Source organism: Mobula birostris, chromosome 2 (genome assembly GCF_030028105.1).
Source record: "Mobula birostris isolate sMobBir1 chromosome 2, sMobBir1.hap1, whole genome shotgun sequence".
NCBI classification, from domain to species: domain Eukaryota; kingdom Metazoa; phylum Chordata; class Chondrichthyes; order Myliobatiformes; family Myliobatidae; genus Mobula; species Mobula birostris.
The window spans coordinates 2,601,726-2,625,173 of NC_092371.1; the positions used below are offsets into that span (position 1 = coordinate 2,601,726).

Consider the following 23,448-nt stretch of genomic DNA (forward strand, 5'->3'; position numbering starts at 1 on the left):
AGTAAGGTAGTGAAAAAAACTGAGAGACAGGTCCGGATATTTGGAGGGTACGGCTCAGATCCGGGTCAGGATCCGTTCAGCAGTCTTATCACTGTAGGAAAGAAGCTGTTCCCAAATCCGGCCGTAACAGTCTTCAACTTAATATTTCAGTCTTCAATTTTTCTACGAATTTAGTTTCTCCTCCTCGAATTTCAAATTGAACTCGTTCATATTGTGATCATTAAGGGATCCTTAACCTTACGCACTCTTATCACCTTCTAATCATTGAATAAAACCCAATCTAGCACAGTCGATCGCCTCGTGGGCTCAACAACAAGCTGTTCTAAAAAGCCAAACTTTAGACATTCCACAAATTCTCTGTCTTGAGGTCCAGTACTGGCCTGCTTTTCCCAATCCTCTTTCATGTTAAAATCCCCAACGATTATCATGAGATTGCCCTACTGATACGCCTTTTCTATCTCCTGCTGTAATTTGTAATCCACATCGCAGCTGCTGTTTGGAGGATTGTATACTACTGCCATTACGGTCCTTTTACCCTTGCCATTTCTTAACTCAACCCATAGAATCTCTGGGCCTTCTGATCTTACGTCATTCGTTTCTAAGGATTTAATATTATTTCTTATGCACCGGGCCACACCGCCCCATCAGCCAACTACCCTATCTTTCTGATTCCCTGGATGTCCTTGGGCGTTCAGCTCCCAATGGCAGCCATCCTTTAGCCAAGTTTCAGAGATGGCCACAACGTCATAATTTCAAGATCGTGCATTTTATTTCTTACGCTGCGTGCATTCAAATATAACACTTCCACTCCAGTATTTGTTGCTTCCTGTTTTAACTGCACCGCGCCTCTGTTGTCCTGTAAATCATCCCACTGTGTATTATTGTGCCTCGTCTCATGTCTGTCCTTTCTGTCATCTCTGTTGCACGCTATCTTTGATTTAGTTCCATTTCCCCCAATTACCCCGGTTCGTGGAGGCTAAAATATTAGGGGTATTTAAGAGCCTCTTGGACAGGCACACGGATGAAAGATAAATAGAGGGTTACGGGGTAGTATGGGTTTCGTACTTTTTTTTAAAGGAATATATGGGTCGGCACAACATCGAGGGCCAACGGTCCTGTACTGTCCTGCAGTATTCTAGTGTCTAGTGTTCAGGGACGGAATTTTTCCAATGCAATGCACGCCTGAATAGATCAATTCTGCACTTGCAACACCCGAATCTTACTCCCACTATTTTACGATCTGTGAAGCCAAGTGCTAGAAGTTACGTTTGGGGGCGGGGGTTGGGGAACAGTGGGGCCGAAATGACAACCTGGGTGGTGAGTGAATCGAACACACGTACCTAGGATCGAAGTGTCACAGCTCAGAAGAGATCACAGCATAGGAGCAGAGAGACTGTGTCACCGTGAACAGCCGTCTAAGAGAAGATTCTTCAACAATTCTTCGCCACTTCCCCTATACCTTATCTTCCTTCTCAACTCCCTTCACCTATCACCTGCCGGCGTGCAGACACCTTTACCAACCTTCTTATTTTGGTTCTTCCCCTTTCCTTTTTTTAGTCCTGATGAACGGTCCCGCCATAAATGCTGACTGCTCTTGCTTCACCGTTTTGTATATGAGGGGATACTCTGTTTATGAACGAATAACGGAAGTACTTCATTGAATAAACATGTGGTTACTTTATTTGTACAAAAGCATCAGAGCATGTTTCTGCCTGGTTTCGAACCAGGGACCTTTCGCGTCGAAGACCTCCCGGAGCCTGCTGTCCCATGATCCTCTCCTGGGCCTCCTGTCCCATGATCCTCTCATATCCCCTTTGCCAATCACCTGACCAGCTCCTGGCTTCATCCCTCCCCCTCCTGTCTTCTCCTATCATTTTGGATCTCCCCCTCTCCCTCCCACTTTCAAATCTCTTACTAACTCTTCCTTCAGTTAGTCCTGACGAAGGGTCTCGGCCTGAAACGTCGATTGTACCTCTTCGTAGAGATGCTGCCTAGCCTGCTGCGTTCACCAGCAACTTTGGTGTGTGTTGCTTAACCTTTCGCGTGTTAGGCCAACGTGATAACCACAACACTACATTAATATATCATGTACCACATGCAGTCGATACGAATGGACCTACTGTAATTCTTTATTGATATTGAGGTTGATGTTGGTATATAATTTAGTCATCAGTGTTTGGCTTCTGTTGGCTGGAAGAGTGTGTTGTGTGTAGTTCCATTGGTATCGGCTGATTGCGGTACTTGATGCGCAGCCGGAAAGTTTCTGTAGTGTAGTGGTTATCACGTTCGCCTAACACGCGAAAGGTCCCTGGTTCGAAACCAGGCAGAAACAGTCTGTCATACTTTTGGGTAAATCAAATGATTGGAAGGGACGCAGCCACATTAATTCAATGGAGTACTTCTGTTATTCGTTCCGTAATCTGAGCATATCCTCACCCACGAAATGCAGGACAAAGAGAAGTCAGCATTTATGCCGTGACCGTTTATCAGCAGTAAAAACGATATCCTCTTTTTATTAGTTTGGGTTTTTCAATTTTCGATTGCCCAATGAAACTTCTTGGTCAACTGAACTTGATGGCGCAATCAGCTTCTTTCTGCTGTGTATGAGCTATTCAAATCTTGATTGACTTGATTGCACAATCCAACTGCCAAAACTATCAAAGCCTCTCGATCCACGGTTCTGAAACAGTTCAAATGAGAGGGAACACTGAATTTGAAGACGTTAGCAGAAGCTGGAGCAGTTCTATAGATATCAGACGATGAAGAGCAAGTTCCATCTCATCAAAACAGCTCGAGGACGGGCGAATGCCACATAGCCCAACCTGCCAAGAAGTCTGTCCAGTGAAAAGGAGCCGGGTTTTGGAATTCCCAGAGGCGGTTCTAGTTTATAGGGTTAACTTCCTTTATTGAAGGGGCATTACTTGCAAGAATCGCCATTCCCTGATTTGTCACACAAGTGTTGCGGTAGGACAACGACCTATCTCTGTCTGAGCAGCGCTACGAAACTCTTTTCCGTTTCTGACTCAGTGTATCCACAGGTAGTAGAACGCGACACGACTTAATCCTCGTTATATTCACTATGGAATTTAAATCACAGCTGCATCCTCTCTCCTCACCTCAGTTCGTTGCACCTAATTTTGGATGTAGCAAGAAACACGAAGTGCTGGAGGAACTCAACAACACAAGAAATTCCACAAATGGCGGAAATGTGAGGGGAAATCAAAATGTCAGACGGCGTCTCTGGAGGAGAATAAACAATTGACAATTCATGCCAAGACACTTGATCCATACCGATACTGAGATCTCTAGAATGCAGCGGGGAGGCTTGACATGAAGAAATTAAACACCGGGCCTGATTGTTAGAAACTGTTTCCCACCCCACAGTGAGAATATAACGTGAAAGTTTCCCTTCTCTTCGGGTACCGTCAGCACGACGGAGGTATTCAGTGGTGCGATGAAAAACGGGTTCGCCAGATCGTTGCTGAGATGCAGAGTCTTCACGGAGACGTTGGCGGCGGATTTCTCTCTCTCGCTGCTGCGTGACCAGAGGAGTTATTCCACTACTGTGTGCGTACTGTGACAGGAATTCACAACCTGGATACAGGAGAAACACGTTGACACATTTCACCAGACTGCTCTTTCTCTTACAGCCGACAGATTCACTGAAAAGGTATCTTTCCTTTTCCTCTTCAACGCCCAGCAGGGTTCCATGTTCTCTGTAAATTGGTCTTGTTTTCTACACCCCAGCGGTTTTTATATTGCACTGGTTGTCACGGTCAGATTACACGGCCATAATTCCCAGTTCGATAGGGGACGACGACGTAAATATTGCTGGTGTCCCAGTTTGTCAGTAAGAGCGTGTCTATTGTCAGTTTCTATTCAAACAGACAACCGCTGCCCGAAGGTATATTTCTACTTTGCAAGCATTCGGACAAGTTTGTTTGCCCATCACAGGCGGGAAGTAGGGCAGGATCGTTTCAATACGGCGCCCATGGGATGAACAGAATTACCATCGCTATGTACTCCGTGTGTCTGAATCTCCCGTTCAGTCGACTTTCAAGCCTTCCTCCATCTTGTCTCCATCTTAGTATCTGTCTCCATTTTCTCAGTATCTGCCGCTATTGACAATTTTTAAATTATTTGTTTTCCTACACATTGAAAACTCTATTTGGGCCACACATGAAGGAAGTGAAAGGGCGACACGCTGATTTTGAAATACGTGGTGCGTTCCTACAGCTGCAGGTGGACTCAGCGGGAGCCAGTTACAGTTGGAGCGGGATGCGTGAAGATTGCTAGGAGAGAAGTGAGCCATTGCATTCAGTTTAATTTATATTATGTATGATTTTATTGTATAATTCAGTCTGTACTGTCAAGTGTCTATTAGTTGGAAGTGAATGTTTTGTATAAGTCCATTCATATCCGCTGCATGCGGTAAAGGATAAGCAGCCACAGGGTTTCTATAGTGTAGTGGTTATCACGTTCGCCTAACACGCGAAAGGTCCCTGGTTCGAAACCAGGTAGAGACATACTGACCTACTTTTGTATACATCAAGTCCTTCGAAAGGGACGCAACCACAGGTTTATTCAACGGAGTACTACTTCCGTTATCGTTCCAAAAACAAAGCTTCCCCTCACCCACGATGCGGCAAAAAACACTAAGTGCTGGAGAAACACAACAACAGAAGAAAATCAGCAAATAACGGAAACCTGCCGGCAAATTAACAAGTCAGACGAAATCTACGGAAGAGAATAAACAATTTGCATTTCACGCCAAGACACTTGATCGCTACATTAATTACACTGATACTGAGATCTCTGCAATGCAGCGGGACGGATAGTTATGATTCACCGGCTTGACTTGAAGAACTTCAGCACCTGGCCAGCTTGTCTGAAACTGTCTCCCAATCCGCATTGAATATATACGGTGAGTGTGTAGTTCGTCTGATTCCTTCCCTTAAGGCGCCGTCAACCCCGCCGACGTATTCAGTGGTGCGGTGATAAACAGGTTCGCCAGATAGTTGCACGGATAAAGGGTCTTCAACGCCCAGCGAGTTTCCACGTTATACGTAGACTGGTCTTGTTTTTAACACGCCAGCGTTTTTTTTTATAGTGCGGAGGTTATCACGGTCAACTTACACGCGAATACTTTCTAGTTAGATCGAGGATAAAACGTAAATATTACGCGTTCTCCAGTTTTCCCGTCAGAGCGTGTGTACTGAAGGTCACTACTCAAACGACACAACTGCTGCCCTAAGGTAGTTTTACTTTGCAAACAATCGGTCAATTTTGTTGCCAATCAAAGGTGGGAAGTAGCACAGGACCGGTTCAATACGGCGCTCAGAATTACCATCGTTATGTACCCTGTATGTCTGAATCTCCCGTTCAATCTACTTTGAAGCCTTCTCCCTCTGGGGCAGGCCAGCTTACTTTCCTATTGCATTTTTCCCTCTTAATGAATGTGCCCTTCCTTTGGCTTTTATATTGGCTTTAACCTCTCCAGTTAGCCTCTATTGTGTCATCTTGCCTTTTGAATACCTCTTCCTGTTTGGAGTGTATATATCCTGTGCCTTCTGAATTGCTGCCATAAATTCCAGCCATTCCGGCTCTGCCTTCACCCCTGCCTGTGATTGTTTGCTGTCAATTTTGGTCAACTCCTCACCCATGTCTCTGTAATTCCGTGCGCTCCACTGTAATACGATACATCTGTCTGTATTTCCTTATCAAATTTCAGGGTGAATTCGATTATTCTATGATCACTTTTTCCTAAGGGTTCTTTTACCTTGAGCCCTCTGATCAATTCCGGTATGTGGCACAACACCGAATCCAGAATAGCTGATCCCCTAGTGGGCTGAACCACAAGCTGGTCTTAAAAGCCATCTGGCAGGCATTTCAGAAGCTCCCCGCTTTCGGATCCAGCGCCAATAGAATTTTCCCAATCTACCTGCATACTGAAATTCCAATTGAGTATGTCTCCCGCTGTAATTTGTAGTCACCTCCTTATTACTGATTGGAGGTCAGCATACAACACCCATCAGGATATATTTACTCTTGCAATTCTTTAGTTCGACCCACAACGACCCTATGTCACCTCTTTCTGATTATTTGATGTTCTTTTATTATTACCAACAGCTAAGCTTGCAGAACAGCTGCTGTGTTGAAACTGACTCCCAAACCGCGCTCAGAATTATTCCTTGGGAGCACATCTGCTCCCTCATGGCGTTTTTTGACCCAAATATTGCGGAGGTGTACAGGTTCGACAGAAATTCACAGTATGAAACCGGGAGAAGCGTGTCGAAACCTCTCAACAGCTTATTTTCCTGTAAAAACCGATCAGTTGACGGGAATTGCATCCTTCCATTTCCTCGTTAACGTCCAGCTGGTTTCTATGTCTGTATTTTTACTGTTGCCAGCCTAACAGTAAAATGACTATCACGTTCCCATCGCACACGAAAGGTCCCAAGTTGAATCCTGGCCAAGAAGATTATTTTGATAAAATGCTTGCATGGAAGAAAAATACTGCAAATGTGCGTTTGTCTGAGGGGCTATTTCTCGTCGTTTTCATTCATTCACTGAACTTTGTTTCAATTCGTTCCTTTGTCGAGCATTTACTCTCGGACATAAACCCTTCGTGAACAACAGAGGGCTCGATTGGAGGGCAGACTTAGATTGATCCTCGAGTAGCATAAAAGATTAGCACAACATTGTGGGCAGAGTTACGGTGCTGTTCTGTTCTATGTGATATCTTACATTGGAAAATCTGCTTTTGGGGCAGGCAGTGGCTTCCTTGGGCTTCAGGAAGGAAGAAAATGAATAACGTAGAGATGGTGGGAACGCTGAATGTGCTGAAAATGAAGCTCCATTCCACCAATGCTGAATGACCTACCGCTTAATTTTCTTGTTTTTTATTTCAAATTTCCAGCAACGCAGGTTTTGAAATAAAAGAAAGATGCTTTCATATTTCGACACAGTATTTCATTTCAGACACGACAGTTCACTGTTAAAATTGGCCCCGCTGGCTGTTCTCCGAAGGGCAAAGTGCTTTCAATTTCGGGAAGAACGACTGAGCGGACACGCAGCAAACATTTTGATGCCAAAATCCGACACAGCGCATGTGACCTCGACGTGATTCGAACACGCAACCTTCTGATCTGGAGTCAGACGCGCTACCATTGCGCCACGAGGTCAAGTGCGGACAGTTTCATAGAACATAGAACATAGAATAGTACAGCACAGTACATGCCCTTCGGCCCACAATGTTGTGTCGACCCTCAAACCCTGCCTCCCATATAACCCCCACCTTAAATTCCTCCATATACCTGTCTAGTAGTCTCTTAAATTTCACTAGTGTATCTGCCTCCACCACTGACTCAGGCAGTGCATTCCACGCACCAACCACTCTCTGAGTAAAAAACCTTCCTCTAATATCCCCCTTGAACTTCCCACCCCTTACCTTAAAGCCATGTCCTCTTGTATTGAGCAGTGGTGCCCTGGGGAAGAGGCACTGGCTATCCACTCTATCAATTCCTCCTATTATCTTGTACACCTCCATCATGTCTGTTCTCATCCTCCTTCTCTCCAAAGAGTAAAGCCCTACCTCCCTTAATCTCTGATCATAATGCATACTCTCTAAACCAGGCAGCATCCTGGTAAATCTCCTCTGTACCTTTCCAATGCTATAGTGAAGGGACCAGAATACTGTTCCGCAGTAAACATTTTGATAACAAAATCCAACGCAGCGCATGTGACCTCGACGTGATTCGAACACGCAACCTTCTGATCTGGAGTCAGACGCGCTACCATTGCGCCACGAAGTCAGCCATGGCAGTTTCCTTGTACAAGAAACTTCAACGTTCCGTCGGATTGGCTGAGGTTCACCAGCTATACAACAGTGATAATTGCACAAGCTGGCAGCTTCTTTATTTCTTACGCTCGGTTTGGAGAACTTCAGTTGTCGGCCTGCTGCGTTTAAGTTGACTCGAACGCCCACTGAGAATTATTCCTTGAGTGTACATCCCCTACCTCAGGGCGTCCTCAGCCCCAAGTGGTGCGGAAGCGAACAAGTTCGACAGAAGTTTATTATCTGTGACTGGGAGAAGCATCCAGAAACCTTTCAACAGATTCTGCTTCCGACCAGCAGACTGACATTACATATTTCCCTGTCATCGTTTATGTCCAGCTGGATTCCATCCTCTGTATCTTTACGTAGCCGACTTTGTAGTGTAGTCACTATCACGTTCCCATTACCCGCGAAAGGCTCCAAGCTTGATATTGATGGCGATTGCGATGTCAGGCTGTTCCGTTCACATTGACAACAAGCGTCCGCAGCTTTGCTGCAGAAACATGGGAATGCGCTTACACCCCAACAAACTTTCCAAAGTCTATGACCATCTCTGGCTGGACGAGGTATTGGACCAGTGCAATGCCACATAAATGTACACAACTCATCCAACTCTGTTCTCATTGTGCCTGAGTCTCTAGACCCGCCTACAATCAGCACTTTGCCTCATCGCGGGTATCTCTCTCACCGTTTCTTTCTTTCCGTTTACACAGTACGGCATATAATGATAATTTCTGTTTCTTTTCCTTTGCCTTTCGGATTGAAATCTCCGACTTGCACACACAGGAATGAAATCACAGGACCACTATTGGAATGTGAAATGAGTGATGCAGTTCAATTGCGGCGAGGTTGTTAAGGTTGTTTTCAGCGGAAATGACGCACTGGATTCAATTTTGTCTATTGATACTGCGAACGATTTTTAAAGATATTTTAGCCGCTCTTTTGTGCTGGAGAGCTAGACAAACATCTGGCAGTGTGCATTGGACAGAGGATGTTCGCATCTGCCAATGCGGTACAGGCTCATCGGCGGCCAGTATTCCTGTAGTGCAGTGGTCATCACGTTCGCCTCACATGCGAAATATTCCAGCTTCGAATGTAAACAGAAACATTCTGATTTTTTTTTTAAATTCAACTACCAGGAAAGGTTGACACCAGACATATATTCAATTGAATGCAGTTTTTGATCCTTCCACTACCATCAACATTTCTTCACCTACTTCCCGCCGTTTCAGTGCGCGCACGTCAGACATTACTCCGGATCTTTCCTCGGGGTTTAGTCCCGAAGCCTTTCCCATTACTGCATGTATCCGCAAGGCAGAGAAGGACTGAGATCAGAATTTGCCTTCTCCTAGATGAGTTGCCAACCCCGCCCTTCGAGCCTTATCTTCCCGAAGCAATAGGTTTTAAGGTGCCAGTATTCCGCATTTGCCCCTTCTCCTGTGCGTAGAAAGAGTTCCGTTGGGAGTTGTTAAACCACGCGTGAAGAGCGGGAGCTGCACTTGGTTGACAGAGGCTATTTGAGATGCACTCAGCAGGTGGTGAGAGCTTGGCCCGACTACCTCCGCTGGTTAGCACACCCTTAAGGAACAACCAGCCATATATGCCAGATGAAATGTGGAATTGCACTGAAATAAAAATTGAAGCGCAATATGATCACAGACGGGCAGCCACTGTGGAAATATAAGTAATTTTAGCGGTACGGAACTATCGGAGATCGTGATTATGTGATAAGTCACTGTCTTTAACCTAATGAAAAATATCGTATTCCTCGTTTTCTTTCGGTGTCAGGAAACAAGTGTATATCCCCGTTTCCTTTCATTCTTTGGATTTCGCCCTTCTCCTGAGCTCCAGATAAGAGGTCTGCGATGCCCCTTGTCGGGTAACCATCTCTCCCTGGTTATCCTATTCCTCTTAATATATTAATAGAATCTCAGAGTCTGATCATCTGCAGGCCGTATTTCCTACCGCACACTCACCTTCACGTCACGGGAACAGAAGGAGGCACGAGGATTAATGGCAAAAATTGAAGTTTTCCAGCTTATTCCGTCAGTGCAATTCCCCAGGTAAATGGAACCCTGTTACAAACAGTGTTCGAACCTGCTTTATTGGATTTCGAGTCCAGCGCCTTAAACACTCGGCCATCACAGCGTGGCAATGAAATGTTGAAATGGAGGTCACATACCATGATGGAAGTGGTGCTTCCTTATGGAGGCAACGGGAGAGGTGTGTGTATTTTAATTTGTAACTTAGGCGAAGTTAAACCCGAAACTAATTCCAGAACGAAGCTAGAATAATATAGAAAGCCAAAGTGAAGGAATGAATTTGAATATAACCTATCTGAAAATATGCAACGGAAATGGATGTTTGTTTTTCCAGCTAATGGTGTAGGGTGTTTCATTTAATAGTTTTCTGTCGGATTGAATTGACTTTATTTCAAACGTCCTTCACACACATGAGGAGTAATAATCTTTACGTATCTGTCCATATGTGCAATGAGCAATTTATCGTCATTTGTAATAAATAGTATGTACAACACGACAGTTAATGTAGCATAGAAATACAATTGAATCAGTGCGATTTAATCAGTCTGATGGGCTGGTGGAAAAAGACGTCCCGAAGCCTGTTGGTCCTGGCTTTTATGCTGCGGTACATTTTCCAGCTGGAACAGGTTGTGGTTGGGATGACTCGTGTCCCCAATGATCCTTCGGGCCCTTTTTACGCACCTGTCTCTGTAAATAGTGGAACTTTATTAATGCCAGTTCACCATATATGCATCTTTTTTTTTACTTTGCTAGAATCCTCAATATGCCTCGTCAACCGTGTTTCCCTAATCCTGTCATAACCAATCTTCACACCAATAGGTGTGAGTCAGGTTGACAATTCACCTGCTTATATGTTACCTTAATCGACGATCGTCTGGTGATTCACGTGTTTGGAACTGCATCGCAACTTCGTGGTAAAGTGCTCTGTGGAAGACAATAAATAACAGCTTCGACGTGGGCAATATACGATGAAGCCATTTTATTTCTCAGAAACAATTCATTCATCCCTGGCTGTGTAATTTCAAAAAAAAATATTGACTCATCCTCAATTCCTTGAAAGCTGCTTGATGTGTTGAACATCCTGATATTGATGAACATCCCACAGGCCGTGTTGCTCACTCTCCTCACGTCACTGTCTCAGATGAAGACACTCAGTTCAAAGGCAAAAGCTGGTACTTATCAGCCTAAAGCTTCAGTGTAAGATTAATGAAACCAGCTGCGAGCAGGGTTTTGAATCTGTGCGCAGAAGCTCCACCGGATTTCGCATCAGTTGGCTGTGACTGCTTTCTGTTGAATTACTCGAAAGGATGTCATATATCAAGAGCAGACTTGTCACTTGAAGTAATAAATATTACCATTTCCAAGCGAGGTTTATGCGGGATCCAGATACCAGTTAAATAGACTCTTGCATATATATTGAGGCGACTGATTCCAGGTAGAAAAGTGTCATCATTGCTGAAATATAGAATACAAACTTATAGATCTCTATTCAGAGAATGGTTGGGTTAGATGAACATGATACAAAGTGCTTGTCACAATTAGGACATTAAACTAATGGAATAATTTAAGGAATGTGAAGGCACCCAGAGGTATAAATTATATACCTGCAGACATACGTCCGTGCGCTTTGGTAAGACTGACAATTCAGAATCAAAATCTAATTTAGGTTTACTAGCACTCGCATATGTCTGCAATTTGTTGTTTTGCGTCAGCTGTATATTGCAATACATAATAAAGCATGTATTAGATTATTAGATTATGAGGACACTCAGTCCTCGTTTATTGTTATTTAGAAATGCATGCATTAAGAAATGATACAATGTTCCTCTGGAGTGATATCACAGAAAGAACAGGACAAACCGAAGATTAACACTGACAAGACCACCTAATAATAACATATAGTTACAGCAGTGCAAAGCAATACTATAATTTGATAAAGAGCGGACCATGGGCACGGTAAAAAAAAAATTCTCAAAGTTTCGATCGACTCCCGGTAGTCCCGATAGCAGGCGGCAAAAGGGAGAAAAATCTCCCTGCCATAAACCTCCAGGCGCCGACAACTGCCGGTGCATTGGAAGCACCCGACCACAGCCGACTCTGAGTCCGTCCGAAAACTTCGAGCATCCGACACCGGGCACCGAGCACCATTTCTGCCGAGCGCTTCGACTCCGTCCCGGCAGCCGAGGAACAAGCAAAGCCAATGACTCAGGGCCTTCTCTTCGGGAGATTCTTACTTTTAAACCGTAACTGATTATATCCTATAATTGATTCAGGTGTTGAGTGATGGAGTTTAGTATTTCAAACAATGATCTGTTTTTCCTACTTTCTCCGCCATCGTTTACTGGAATTCTGACTATCTATATCTGACCTTCTATACCTCTAGAAAATTGAATTCAGACGCAACACCGGCTCTGGTGGGACTCGAACCCACAACCTTTGAATTACCTCTTCACACATTCTTAGAAGTCCAACACGCTTTCCATTGCGCCACAGAGCCTGTAGTCGATACTGTTGGGGAAAATTATTTCACAAGAAATTGCAATTTGTCAACTGGAGGCATTCGTCCACTCTCAATCGTTCTTCAATTGAACCGACAAAACCAGTCCATCAGTACCAATAATATTACAGCAGTAGATTTCTCAAGAACATTTGGAGCAGATGATTAATTAATTAAATTAATTTAATTACCTTAAGAATAGGTAATGGAGGCATCAGTTAGTGCCGTTGAGTGCTTCGTTTGCAGTATTAAGGAAGTCAGGGCGAACACAATTGTCCCTGATGACTACACCTGAAAAAGGTGCATCCAGCTGCAGCTCCTGACAAACCGAGTTAGGGATCTGGAGCTGGAGCTGGATGAAGTTCGGATCATTCGGGAGACAGAGGCAGAAATACACAGGAATTACAGGGAGATAGTCACTCCTAAGAGTCAGGAGACAGGTAAATGAGTGACTGTCAGGAGAGGGAAGGGGAATAGACAGAATGAGCAGAGCACCCCTGTGGCCGTTCCCTCCAATAATAAGTATATCATTTTGGATGCTGTTGATGGGGACGACCTACCAGGGACAAGTTGCTGTGGTTGCGTCTCGGGCACCGAGACGGGACCCTGAGCACAGAAGGGAAGGAGGGAAAAGAGGAGAGCAGTAGTCGGTGTTAAACCACGTATACCTGTCTGGACATGCCTGGACACGCCCCTTTGCTGACTGCTCCTGTGGCTCCTCCCACAGACACCTGAATAAAGGCGATTGTATCACTGCTCCTCCCTCAGTCCAGGACAGATACTCAGCATGGGCGTTGGTCCATTGACTGTTAATAAAAGCCTTTCAGTATTTACTCCCAATCTTTTGGAGTAATTGATAGAGCATCATAGTGATAGGGGATTCGATAGTTAGGGGGACAGATAAGAGGTTCTGTGGAAGAGATCGAGAAACCTGGATGCTCTGTTGCCTCCCTGGTGCCAAGGTCCGCGAGATCTCGGATCGAGTTGTCAGTATTCTGAAGAGGGATGGTGAACACCCGGAAGTCGTTGTCCGTGTAGAGACCAATGATATGGGTAGGAAGAGTGAGGAGGTCCTGAAAGGCCAGTTTAGGGAGTTAGGCGTGAAGCTAAAGGACAGGATCTCCAGGATAGCAATCTCAGGATTGCTATCAGTGGCACGTGCAGGCGGGTTTAGAAATAGTAAGATAGCGCAGATCAACGCGTGGGTGAAGACATGGTGCAGGAGGGAGGTCTTTAGATTTATAGATAATTGGGCTGTTTGCAAGGGAAGGTGGGACCTGTTCCGGCGGGACGGTTTACATCTGAACTGGAGGGGGACAAATCTTCTTGCAGGTAGGCTCCAGTGGATTTAAGCTAGATACATGGGGACAGCGGAACTAGAAGGTAGGAACAGATGTAGCGGAGAAGGAAGAAAAACGAAATAGTAAAGTTGTTTGCACCGTCAGTGATAAACAGAGAGTAAGAGGTGGAATATTTCTTAAATGCATTTATTTTAATGCTAGGAGCATGATAATAAAGGTGGATGAGCTTAAAGCATGGATTGATACCTGGAAGTATGATGTGATAGCTATTAGTGAAACATGGTTACAGGAGGGGTGTGATTGGCAACTAAATATTTCTGGATTTTATTGCTTCAGGTGTGATAGAATCGGAGGAACAAGAGGGGGAGGTGTTGCGTTGCTTGTCAGAGAAAACATTACAATGGAGCTCATGCAGGATAGATTAGAGGGCTCGTCTAGGGAGGTTATTTGGGTGGAATTGAGGAATGCTAAAAGGTGTACTAACACTTATAGGGGTGTATTGTAGACCACCAAATGGGGAGCGGGAATTCGAGGAGCAAATTTATAAGGAGTTAACAAGTATTTGTAGTAAGCACAAGGTTATGATTGTGGGAAATTTTAATTTTCCACACATAGACTGGGAAGCCCATTCTGTAAAAGGGCTGGATGGTTTGGAGTTTGTAAAATGTGTTCAGGATAGTTTTCTGGAGCAATACATAGAGGTACCAACGAGGGAAGGGGCAGTGTTGGATCTCCTGTTAGGGAATGAGATCGGTCAGGTGATGGAGGTTTGTGTTGGGGAGCACTTCGGGTCGAGTGATCACAATGCCATTAGTTTCAATATATTTATGGAGAAGGATAGGTCTGCACTCAGGGTTGAGATTTTTGAGTGGAGAAAGGCTAACTTTAAGGAGATGTGAAAGGTTTTAGAAGGAGTGAATTGGGACAATTTGCTTTATGGGAAGGATGTAATAGAGAAATGAAGGTCATTTAAGGTGAAATTTTGAGGGTACAGAATCTTTATGTTCCTGTTAGGTTGAAAGGAAAGGTTAAAAGTTAGAGAGAGCCATGGTTTTCAAGGGATATTGGAAACTTGGTTCGGAAAAAGAGAGATATCTACAATAAATATAGGCAGCATGGAGTAAATGAGGTGCTCGAGGAATATAAAGAATGTAAAAAGAATCTTAAGAAAGAAATTAGAAAAGCTAAAAGAAGATACGAGGTTGCTTTGGCAAGTAAGGTGAAAATAAATCCAAAGTGTTTCTACAGTTATATTAATATCAAAAGGATAGCGAGGGATAACGTTGATCCCTTAGAGAATCAGAGTACACAGCTATTTGTGGAGCCAAAAGAGATGGGGGAGATTTTGAACAGTTTCTTTCCTTCTGTATTCATGAAGGAGAAGGATATTGAATTGAGTAAGGTAAGGGAAACAGATAGGGACACCGGTGTGGCCTTCTATATTTTGATGAAACGGGGAGACCGTTCCTCTGAACACCTACGCTCTGTCCACCAGAGAAAGTAGGATCTCCCAGTGACCACTCATTTTAATTCCACCTCCCACTCCCATTCTGAGATGTCAATCGTGTCCTCCTCTATTGTCAAGATGAAGCCACACTCAGGTAGGAGGAACACATTATCTTCCGTCTTGCCCCATCCCTTATTGATGTATTTATTATTGACCCCCTTTCGCTCTCTCTCTCTCTCTCTCTGCCTTTTTCTCTCTCTCTGCCCCTCTCACAATCACTCATTGCCGGCTCTCCATCTTCCTCTGGGCTCCCCTCCCCTTTCTTTCTCCCCAGGCCTCCCGTTCCATGCTCCGTTTCCTTCTCCAGCTCTGTATCCCTTTAGCCAATCAACTTTCCAGCTCTCAGTTTCATCCCTCCCCCTCCTGTCTTCTCCTATTACTTCGGATCACCCCCTCCCCTCCCATTTCACATCTCTTACTATCTCTTCTTTCAGTTAGTCCTGACGAAGAGTCTCGGCCCGAAAAGTCGACTGTACTTCTTCCTATAGATGCCGCCTGGCCCGCTGCGTTCCCTCAGCATTTTGTGTGTGTTGCGAGCAACTTAGATAGTTTAGGGGCATGGTCAAAAAAGTGGCAAATGAAATACAATATAAGAAATTGTATGATCATGCACTTTGGTAGAGGAAATAATCGGGCAGACTATTATTTAGATGGGGAGAGTATTCAAAATGCAGGGATGTAAAGGGGCTTGGGAGTCCTTGTGCAGGACACCCTAAAGGTTAACCAGGTTGAGTCGGTTATGAAGAAGGTGAAAACAATGTTGGCACTCATTTCGAGAGGAAGAGAATATATGAGCAGGGGTGTGATGTTGAGGCTCTATAAGTCACTAGTGATACCACACATAGTATTGTGTGCAGATTTTGTCTGCCTATTTTAGAAAAGGATATACTGACGTTGGAGAGGTTTCAGAGAAGATTGGCGAGAATGATTCCCGGAATGAAACGGTAACCGCATGAGGAACGTCTGAAAGCTCTTGGGCTGTGTTCCCTGGAGTTCAGGGGAATGAAGGGCAATCTCATAGAAACATTTGGAATGTTAACAGGCCTGAACAGATTAGATATGGGAAAGTTATTTCCCATGGTAGGGCAGCCAAGGAAAAGAATGCACGACTTCAGAATTGAACATTTAGAACAGAGATGTGGACAAATTACTTCTGTCAGAGTGGTTAATCTGCGGAATTTGATGCCACGATCGGCTGTGGAGGTCAAGTCATGGGGTGTCTTTCACGCAGATATAGATAGGTTCCTGATTAGCCAGGGCATCAAAGGGTATGGGGAGAAATCAGGGGAGGGGAATGAATGGAGAATTGGATCTGCTCCTGATTGAATACCTTTGCAGACTCGATGGACCGAATAGCCAACTTCTGCTCCTGTGTCTTGTGGTCTTGAGAAGTACTTCTGTTACTCGTTCCATAAACAAAGCATACGCTCATCCAGAAATCGCTGGAGGAAGATTAGTCAGCATTTATGCCGTGACCATTCATCAGGACTGGAAAAGAAGGGCCACGAACCAAAATAAGAAGCTTGATAAACGTGTGAACACACCGGCTGATGATAGGAGGAGGCAGATGAGAGCGAATGTAAGGTGTAGGGAGCGTGGAGAAGAATTTCTAACTTGACTTGATCTCCGTTGCATTCACTAAGTTCAGTTTAACTCAAAACCGCACCCACTCCACACACCTCCGTTCGTGCAGCTTAGTTTGTCTGTAACAAGAAAGGCAAAGTGCTGGAGTGACAATTCATGCCAAGACATTTGATCGATACTTTATTTACACTGATAATGCGATCCCTGGAATGCAGAATGATGGCTACTTATAATTCTCCGGTTTGACCTGAAGAACTTCAGCCCACGGCCTGCTTGTTTGAAGCTGTCTCCCAATCTGCACTGAAAATATACGGTGAGTGTGCCGTTCTTCTGATTCCTTTCCTTAAAGCGCTGTCAACACCGCCGGCGGGTTCAGTGGACAGCGCTGAGTTCAGTGGACGGATTCAGTCTTGTTTTTTACATGAGTTACTCCACTTTTGTGTGCGTACAGTGACAGGAATTCACAAACTGGATCGGAAAGGAACACGTTGAAACAATTCACCAGTTCCGCTTTCTGGCAAATCAACAAGTCAGACGGCATCTACGGAAGAGAATCAACAATTTGCTTTTCATGCCAAGACACTGGATCGCTACATTAATTGCACTGATACTGAGATCTCTGGAATTCTGCGGGGCGGCTAATTATGATTCACCGGATTGACCCGAAGAACTTCAGCTTGTCTGAAACTGTCTTCCAATCCGCACTGAAAATATACGGTGAGTGTGTAGTTCGTTTGATCCCTTCCCTTAAGGCGCCGTCAACCCCACCGACGTATTCAGTGGTGCGGTGATGGACAGGTTCGCCAGATAGTTGCACGGATAAAGGGTCTTCAACGCCCAGCGAGTTTCCACGTTATACGTAGACTGGTCTTGTTTTTAACACTCCAGCGCTTTTTTTTATAGTGCGGAGGTTATCACGGTCAACTTACACGCGAATACTTTCTAGTTAGATCGAGGATAAAACGTAAATATTACGCGTTCTCCAGTTTCTCAGTCAGAGCGTGTGTACTGAAGGTCACTACTCAAACGACACAACTGCTGCCCCAAGGTAGCTTTGGTACTTTGCAAGCATTCGGTCAATTTTGTTTGCCCATCACAGGTGGAAAGAAGGGCAGGACCGGTTCAATGCGGCGCACGGAATTACCATCGCTATGTACTCTGTATGTCTGAATCTCTCGTTCAATCGACTTTGAAACCTTCCCCCTCTCAGGCTGTCTCTATCTTAGTTTTTGCCCCATTTTGTCAGTATAGGCCGTAACTGAATTTGTTTATTGTGTTCCTTCGCGCTGAAAACTCTATATCGACCGCACACGAAGGAAGCCAAAGGGCGGCAAGCGGATTTTAAAATACGTGGTGCGTTCCTCGGCTCCAACTAGACTCACCGGGAGCCAATTACAGTTGGGGCAGGATTTGTGAAGATTGTTAGGAGTGGAAATGAGCCATTGCATTCATTTTTATTGATATTCAGTTTGATTTTAGAATACAACTCAGTCGTTAATATTGGTTTTCCATCAGCTGAAAGTGAATGTTTTGTATAGGTCCATTCGTATCCGCTGCATGCGGGACATAACAGGCAGCCGTAGCGTTTCTGTAGTGTAGTGGTTATCACGTTCGCCTAACACGCGAAAGGTCCCTGGTTCGAAACCAGGCAGAAACATTCGGTCATATTTTCGTTTTTAGAATGGGACGCAACCACATGTTTATTCAATGCAGTACTTCCAATTCTCGTTCCGTTTCCTGTTCCATCCGCTCACCCACAAAATGCTGCAGCTCGATCAGTTACGGATTTTGTCGTGACCGTTCATCCGGCGTGCAAAAGAAGCAGCACGAACAAGAATAAGAAGTTTGGTAAAGGTGTTTACACGGCTGCAAGTCACAGTAGGAGGCAGTTGAGTGGAAAGTTCAAATGTACGGAGCGTGGAGAAGAATTGTGTAAAATGCTGATCTGAGCCACTGTTAGCGCTGACACACTCTCTCTGTTCCACACTGTGATCATTTCTCATCCCTGCTACATGCGCTCGATTCACTCAACACCCAGTTTGTCATTTCAACCGCAATCTTCCCCAATATTCAGAGGAACAGATTTGAGGATCTTGCCGCCTGATAGAGATATGGTGTGTTGCTTCCCATATGCCAGGGTACGGGATATCTCGGATCGGGTGCAATGCATTCTGAAGGCAGAGGGTGAACAGCCAGAGGTCTTGGTGCACTTTGGTACCGGTGACATTGGTGAAGAAAGTGGGGAGGCCTCTAGGGTAGTAATCTCAGGATTGCAGCCACTGCCACGTGATAACGAGCCCAATAATAGTATGATCAGGCATACTAATACGTGGCCGAGAGACTGCTGAAGGGGGCGGGCTTCGGGTTCCTGGATGACTGCGGCCTCTTCTGGGGGAGGTATGACCTGTGTAAAAAGAATGGGTTGCACCTGAAGCGAAAGTCGTCCATTATCCCATCCGGTAGGTTTAAAGGAGTTGTTAGGGAGGGTTTAACTTAATTTAACAGAGGGGTGGGAACAGGGGTGATGGGGAAAATGGAACTAAATCAAAGATAGCGTGCAACAGTGATGATAGAAAGGACAGACAGGAGATGAGGCATAATAATACACAGTGGGATGATTTACAAGACAACAGAGGCGCGGTGCATTTGAAACAGAAAGCAACAAATACTGGACTGAAAATTTTATATTTGAATACACGCAGCATCAGAAATAAAATGGACGATCTTGAAATTCAGCTACAGATTGCCAAGTATGACGTTGTGGCCATCTCTGAAACTTGGCTAAAGGATGGCTGCCTTTGGCAGCTGAACGTCCAAGGACATCAGGGGTATCGGAAAGATAGGTTAGTAGGCAGATGGAGTAGTGTAGTCCTGTGTATAAGAAATAATATTATATCATTAGAAAGGGATGACATAAGATCGGAAGGTCCAGAGTCTCTATGGGTGGAGTTAAGAAATGGCAAGGGTAAAAGGACCCTAATAGCAGTTGTATCCAGACCTCCAAACAGCAACTGGGATGTGGATTACAAATTTTAGCTGGAGATAGAAAAGGCGTGTTCGAAGGGCAAAGTCATGATAATCGTGGGGGATTTTAACATGAATGTGGATTGGGAAAAGCAAGCCAGTACTGGACTTCAAGAGAGAGAATTTGTGTAAGGTCTATGTCATAAGGGGGTCATTGGTGGCGTACCAAATGCAAGACATAGACGCTGATGTACTAGGAACAGGACAAGTTTTATCAAGAAAGCAAGGGGAGTCAGGAAGAAAGAACGCTGGACATTGACACAGGCCCCGAACGAGACTAGGATGCAGGGCCTGCGCTAGGACAAGGACAAAAAAACACAGAACCCGGACAAGGAACTAGGAACAAGGAGCCTCGACGAGGGACACGAGACTCCGGAACTACAGCCTGAACAAGTACCCGGATCCTGGGTCTTTTTAGGACTAGGAACCTGGGTCTTGATTCGGGACCAGAATCCGGGTTTAGGCTAGGACAAGACGTGGCTACAGGACAGGACGTGAGACTCCTGATCAGGACGAGGGAACTCCAGCACAAGGCTGGGCGAGGCAAATGGACCGGATGAGATACATGGACAGGAAGAGAACACGAAGCTTTGACTTGGTCTTGGAAGACAGGAACCTCGGAGTCTTGGACTTGGAACTCCGGAACCTCGGAGCCTTGGAATTGGAACTCCGGAACCTCGGAGCCTTGGACCTTGAACTCGGGAAACACGGAGCCTTGGTCTTGAGCACGGGAAACACGGAGCCTTGATGTTGAGAACAGGAGTATGGAACACAGAGCCGGGATCCTTCCTTGGGAGCAGGACGTAGGGCCGGGACTGGTACACAGCACACAGAGCCAGGTCGCCCTCCTTGGAAACAGGATCAAGGGCCGGTTCTCTTCCTATACACAGTACACCCAACACGAAGAGACAGTTGTCACTCAGGGTAGCGGTAAACGACCGGAGCTACATAGCGAAAGCAAGGACAGAAAGAGACAATTTCAAACACCGACAAACTGTTCCTTATCTTGACACAGCATGGCCCCGGTCTTGTTCCGGCGGTTGAACTTGACGGCGTTACAGGCAAGGCTTCAGGCGAAGGCTTCAAGTGAAGTCATCAGGCAAGGCTACAGGCAAATCTTCAGAAAGCAGAGGAAGGGAAGAGAACCGTCCAGCAAATGAAGCTGAACCCAGGAGCTATTTATGTAGCCAGCTCAAAATGAGAATCAGATGCCTCAATTGAGGCACTCAAAAAAAGAAGGATCGATGGACCGGACCATGAACCGGAATGCGGTCTTCAAGGACAGGACCATGACAGTCTAAGGAATGGCTTTTTAGAACAGCTTATTGTTGAGCCCACTAGGTGATCGACTGTGCTGGATTGGGTGTTATGCAATGATACGAAGGTAATAGGAGAGCTTAAGATTAAGGAACCCTTAGAGATCAGTGATCACAATATGATCGAGTTCGCTTTGAAATTAGAGAAGAAGAAACTAAATTCAAATGTGTCGATATTTCAATGGAATAAAGAAAATTACAACAGCATGAAATGGGAACTTGCCAAAGTTGACTGGAAAGGGACACGAGCACAGCCGTAATGTGTCATAGTGGGGCGCTAGGAGTGGAACTAAATGCAAGACATGGACACTGAAGTACTAGGAACAGGACTTCACTAGAGAGCTGGGACAAGAACACAGACATGGGGTAGGACATTGGCTAGGCAAGTGGGATCAGGACAAGGAACTGGAAACTAGGACCCAGGGCTTGGACTCCGAGCCGGAGACTGGACAAGGACCCAGAACCTGGGTCTTGACTCGTGCTTGGACTCCGGAACTAGGCGAAAACATGACGTGGACTTGGGAGACAGGACTAGGCGAGGCTGCAGAGCAGAACAAGAGACTCCAGGGCAAGATGAGGGAACTCCAGTGCAGGACGAGGGAAATCCAGCACAGGTCGAAGCACATGGACAGGGCGAGAACACGAAGCCTTGACTTGGTACTTAGGAACAGCCGAGCCTTGGACTTGGGACGACCCAGGCGAGAGTGGACACATAGACAACTCCCCACCAGTCAATCCCTTCTTCACCGATGGAATAGCAATTTGGATCGATTCTCCTGATCGAACCTCCAAAACCCACTTTTTCTGCGGGCACAACAATGCTCATTCAGTGTCCAGATCATGTGTCCTGAGGTCTGTATCATCTGACTTCCCATTTATTTCACCAGGCTGAGCATCACCTGTCATTCAAAGAGTCCTTCCTTCCTTTGTCTACAAAGGAGTGCACAAGCAGGCAACAAGTCCTCGAAAGTAACATCAACAACCAGCCTTCGGTCACCATAGCAACCTTCGAGCTGCTCGGTGCTGTCTCCAACTCCAAACTCAGTAGAAATCCAAAGTTACTTCCAATGCCTTAAAGTGACAGTCCAACCGTTAATCTTCGTCTCTCTCTCTCTCTTCAAAAGCAAAATATCGGTGGTAAATAACTCTGTCTTTCTCTCCTTTCCAAACAAACCATCAATGATAAATGTCTCTCTCCGAACAGTTAATAGGGGCACTCTTGGATCCCCTCACAGCAGAGACAAGGGTCATGTCGAGTATCCAGGAAACGACGCGGAACTTAGTACTGACAGTTCTCAGGAATCATTAAACGAGGTTTGCTCACACTAGAGTCGACCAACGAATTGTCAGCTCCTTGTTGTGATCACAGGGTCTTTATCCTGATTTTCTGATCGAAAGCAGGTGTGTGTAGTTAGTGGAATCAGGGAATGATTGGAAATTCATCAAGGCAACGTAAATATTGCTTGTGTTCCAGTTTATCACTATGAGCGTGTATACGGTGGGTATCTATTTAAATGGACAACTGCTGCAGGAAGATTTCTTTCTACTTTGCAAGCATTCGGACGAGTTTGTTTCCCATCACAGGCGGGATGAAGGGCAGGACCCGTTCAATACGACGCACATGGGATGAACAGAATTACCATCGCTATGTGCTCTGTGTGTCGGAATTTCTTGTTCAGTCGACGTTGAAGACTTCCCCCTCTCGGGCTCTATGACCATAGTGATCTTTGCCCCATTTCCTCCGTGTCGGCCGTTATTGATATTATTAAATTTGTTTATTGTTTTCCTTCGCGTTTAGATCTCTATATCGCCCACACATGAGAGAAGTCAAAGGGGGCAAGCGGATTTTGAAATACGTCGTGCGTTCCTACGGCCCAAATTGGACTCAGTGGGTGCCAGTTACCGTTGCGGCGGGATTTCTGAAGATTGGTAGGAGTGAAAATGAGCCATTGCATTCACTTTTAGTTGATATTATGTATAATTTTAGTATATAATTCAGTTGTTACTGTCAAGTTTCTGTTAATTGTGAAGATTTGTGAAGATTGTTAGGAGTGGAAATGAGCGAAAGCATGCATTTGTTATTAATATTGAGTTTGATTTTAGCATTCATTTTAGTCGTTCATATCGATTTTCCATTAGCTGGAACTGCGTGTTTTGTATAGGTCCATTCGTATCCGCTGGATATGGGACATAACTGGCAGCCGTAGCGTTTCTGTAGTGTAGTGGTTATCACGTTCGCCTAACACGCGAAAGGTCCCTGGTTCGAAACCAGGCAGAAACATTCGGTCATACTTTTGTATACAACAAGTCCTTGGAAAGGGACACAACCGCACGCTAATT

General features: G+C 45.1%; 7 non-coding genes across 7 annotated transcripts; 4 read left to right on the forward strand and 3 right to left on the reverse strand.

The window, feature by feature from the left end:
• Positions 1-2,259: 2,259 nt before the first annotated feature.
• trnav-aac (transfer RNA valine (anticodon AAC)) lies at positions 2,260-2,332 on the forward strand. Its single transcript has one exon. It is a non-coding gene; the product is annotated as a tRNA-Val (tRNA).
• A 2,121-nt stretch (positions 2,333-4,453) lies between these two features.
• Positions 4,454-4,526, forward strand: trnav-aac (transfer RNA valine (anticodon AAC)). The gene has a single exon. It is a non-coding gene; the product is annotated as a tRNA-Val (tRNA).
• Positions 4,527-7,112: 2,586 nt separating this feature from the next.
• trnaw-cca (transfer RNA tryptophan (anticodon CCA)) lies at positions 7,113-7,184 on the reverse strand. The gene has a single exon. It is a non-coding gene; the product is annotated as a tRNA-Trp (tRNA).
• Positions 7,185-7,742: 558 nt separating this feature from the next.
• trnaw-cca (transfer RNA tryptophan (anticodon CCA)) lies at positions 7,743-7,814 on the reverse strand. The gene has a single exon. It is a non-coding gene; the product is annotated as a tRNA-Trp (tRNA).
• Positions 7,815-12,285: 4,471 nt separating this feature from the next.
• Positions 12,286-12,376, reverse strand: trnar-ucu (transfer RNA arginine (anticodon UCU)). The gene is given in 2 exon segments: positions 12,286-12,321; positions 12,340-12,376. It is a non-coding gene; the product is annotated as a tRNA-Arg (tRNA).
• A 5,976-nt stretch (positions 12,377-18,352) lies between these two features.
• Positions 18,353-18,425, forward strand: trnav-aac (transfer RNA valine (anticodon AAC)). The gene has a single exon. It is a non-coding gene; the product is annotated as a tRNA-Val (tRNA).
• Positions 18,426-23,316: 4,891 nt separating this feature from the next.
• On the forward strand, positions 23,317-23,389 carry trnav-aac (transfer RNA valine (anticodon AAC)). The gene has a single exon. It is a non-coding gene; the product is annotated as a tRNA-Val (tRNA).
• Positions 23,390-23,448: the final 59 nt, after the last annotated feature.